Source organism: Callospermophilus lateralis, chromosome 11, assembly GCF_048772815.1.
Source record: "Callospermophilus lateralis isolate mCalLat2 chromosome 11, mCalLat2.hap1, whole genome shotgun sequence".
In the NCBI taxonomy this organism is placed as follows: domain Eukaryota; kingdom Metazoa; phylum Chordata; class Mammalia; order Rodentia; family Sciuridae; genus Callospermophilus; species Callospermophilus lateralis.
The window spans coordinates 101,039,922-101,043,718 of record NC_135315.1 but is presented as its reverse complement, the minus strand read 5'-3'; positions in this window follow the sequence as shown (position 1 = coordinate 101,043,718).

Genomic DNA, 3,797 nt, shown 5'->3' with positions numbered 1-3,797 from the left:
TTGACAGAAGTAATTAAGGTTAAATGGGTCATGAAGGTAAGGCCCTGATCCTAGGACACTGGTACCCTTATAAAAAGAGATAATGGAGAGTTCTTTTATCCTTTCTCTCTCTTTTTGTCTGAGCATGCACAAGGAAAAGGACATGTGAAGGCAGGGCAAGAAGGTAGCCCTCTACAAACCAGGAAAAGTCCTCCCCAGAAACCAAATTTGTTAATACTTCAAGTTTGGACTTCCCAGCCCCCAAAATTGTGAGCAGTAAATTTCTGTTGTTTAAGCCACCCAGTGTGTAGTATTTTGGGGTTTGTGGGAATGCAGATTTTGCCGGAAGTTCGAACAGAGAAAGGTGGTAGAAAAATTGATCTGTTTCCTGACCTAAAGGTAGTACAGGCATCCTCAATTCAAATTCTCTGTTTCAGCAGTGGAATTTCACGTCAGGAGCAGAGTTATTAGGAAGTATACCAACTTGAATTATTGCTCATTAGCGAGAAAGGAACAAGTAAGTAATTTCTGTTCAATAGTATTTATAATCTTAATCTTTAGTTTTGTTTTTCATCATTATGCACTTGCTACATGGATGTGGTTTGTGTGTGTATCCCAAAAGGTCATGTGTTGGAAGCTTGATTTCCAGGGTGCTGGTCACAGGAAATGGTATGAACTTTTAAGAGATGGAGCCTGGAGGAAAGTCAGTGGGGGTATGCTCTTAGAAGGGATTGAGGTATTTCATTTGGGGCTCTGGTTAGTTCCCTCTAGAGGGTTGTGATGAAAGCTGAGCCTGGCCCAATTAGCCTCTCTGGCTTCCTGTTTGACACTGTGATTTCTCCATCTTGCACATAGGTCCACCATTGCCATCTGCCATGAGGTGATAGGACCAAGGGGGTTCCCTCACCAGAGCCTGCTCTATCCTGTTTGGACTTTCAATATACTAAAACAGTGAGACTCAATAAACCTCTTTTTATTTAAAAAAATTAAAGTTTACTCATCTCGGTATTTTGTTATAGTAATGATTAATATAGTACTTATTGGAAATTTTTTATTTTATTTTATTAAGAAAGCCAATTATTTCCTTAGATCTTATAGACTATATCTGGGTTCTAAGAAATTCAGCAGAGAGTTTTAAGTGTCAAAGAACTGAATAAAAAAATAGTCATATAAGTGCATAAAACTAGAAATTTGGGTTCATGGAGATGGGGTGGGGGGGTGGGGGGGTGGGGGGGTGGGGGGGCTGCGCTGCATGCACACTCACAGTCGGCGGCCTCGCGGAGCAAGCTCAGTGCCGAAATGGAGGCAGCGGCTGGAAGCGGGGCACCCTGGAGGGGAGGCGGAGGGGCCTGGAGAGGAGGCAGCGGCCTCACAGGCTCAAGCTCCGACGAGTATGTGTGTGTGGGGGGAGCCTGGACTCTCCAGGCTGTCTTTGGCTCGAGTGAAGGCTTTGGTGAAGGCAGACCCCGACGTGAGGACCTGACGCTAGCGGCAGAGGAAGCAATCTTCATTCTGGCACGAGCCGCCATGCGACGAGAGCGCGAAGGGGTGGCGGCGCATGGTTCTGGGGGCGTGGCTTCCTGGGGGTGGGACTTGGGGCTATTTGGCGGAATTTGGGGAGGAAGAAGAAGAGGGTCTGAGCGGGATGTGCTGAGCCGTAAAGTGAAAGGGGTGTTTGCAGTCTGAGGCGTGTGTAATCAGGGAAGGTTGGAGAAGAGTGCCACGCACCTTCATGTGTTGTATTGCTTTGTTAACCACTTTAGGAGGGCGCAGAGATCAACTTTAATTTGCACCTCTCCTGGCTCACATACAACTTGCAGCAGTCTAGTAAAGGAACACGGTGGATTTATGAGTAGGGGGGAAGGGACGTAGTGGCCTTCTGGGGGAAGAGGTACTGGAATGACCTTAGTGAAGTCCTGTACCGTCTTAAGTTTCAGAACCTCCCCACCTGCTTGAGCCCTTCACCTTTTTTTCTTTCAAAAACAGGAGTCCATTGATTTTTTAATTTGTTCATTTGTTTGACAGGAACTGTTTTTGGAGACCATTGCAAAAGATGCCTACTGTTGTGCTCAACAAGGAAACAGGAGAACCCTTCAGAGGACAGATTTGGGTAGAGTGTCTCTATAGTATCTGGCAGTAGACAGTGGAGGGCTGGGTTAAGCTTTCCCTTTGCAGGTTGAGAAGGCAAAGCAGGTGTTTGATTTCTGACCCTCTATCCAGCTGCTAACCCTTGCACATGTCCGAAGTTTTCATATACTGTATCTTGTACTCCCAGCTATATTGCCAAACTCTTCTCTGATAACTTTCAGAGCAAAGAGAATAAATTCAAGAGTAAAGCAAAATGGTAGGAGGATTCACATTTCCCCCTCTCATTGAACAGTATTTGCCTGGAGTTGACTTTACTCTATTAGGCAGCTAGTATGTAAGATTTAGTGATGGAACAGAAATAGATCTCAAGACAGTAAGAGACATATTTTATAAATGCCTAAATTTGTATAAAGCCTTATCTCCTTCATTGTGTGGATTGTGCTAATTTGGAGCTGATGTCCAAATGACCACAGTCAAGTGTCTCTTTTCCTTGTGTTTCAGATAATGCAATAGAAGCTGTCAATGAATTTGCTTTTCTGGAAGGTAAGCTTTTTATCAGTAGGAAATCATTTCCACCTGTTTTTTCCACGCTAATGATGCAAGTTCAGCTCTTATAAACAAATGTTTGGTTCTCTCTTATTTGTACAGGGATAGTTTCTTCTCCTTACTTCCTATTAGGACAGTGAAAACAAACTTGCTAACTCTATTTATAGTCAGTTTCCCTTGGGGAGTTAGAACTTCTGGAAAACTGCTAACCATAAAGAAGGGAGAGGGAATATGAAGACACATGGTGGACTCAGATGAATTGGAAAGTTTTGTACCTGCTTGTGTTTTCCATCCCTAAATGTAAATAAATAGAAATTTTGTTCCCTCATCATAATGTTAGCCATCAGGAACTATTGCCAACATTTAAAAGGTTACTTCTGTCCATTTTCTTCTTTAGCAGTCTGTATGTACTGATTATTTTGCATTGAGATTCTGTACTTCTTGTAACTATTTTTTTTTTCTTAGGAATTTTAGGGTAACTCATGTACTAACTAAATCTTGTCATCAAAATAGGAAATATTTGAAGTACCGCATTTTAACTGCTTTCTCAGCTATTTCCTCTACTGAATTCCTAAGTCTTACTCTTCAATCCATATATTCTGATTGAATAGCTTTTCAGAATCCATGTGCCCTCAGTTCATTCTCACCTTCACCCTAACAAGTTGTTCTCATTACCTCCTTTAAGCTTCATTACCTTCTGAAATCTTTTATTCATTTATTTCATTCTTTTTATTCCATGTTCTGCATCTCCTTATCACACTAGGCCTGTGTTGTAGTCTTTTATATGTCTTTGAAGATACCTTTTCATGGCCAGCTTCAAGCCTAGATCTTGAGTAATCTCTTAATTTGTAGATCTTTGTTCAGCCTCTTTTTCAACCTATTTTTTTAAAAAATAATTTCTTTAGATTCATGTGTTGCTATATAATCCAGTATGTAGGTGTATTCTGTGTGTGGGTGCCTATGAATGAAGAAAAAGTGTAGGGTGCAATGTCAAGTCTCATTGCATAGTTTATGTTTTCTATATTCTTACGGAATTTCTTTTGTCTGCTTACTGTATCAATTAATGAGAGTTGTGTATTAATGTCTCCTACTATGACTGAAGAATATTTTCACTTATGGTTCTGGATCTATTTTTCATTATAGATTTAAGACTGGAATTAGGAATATACAAATTTAAAATTATT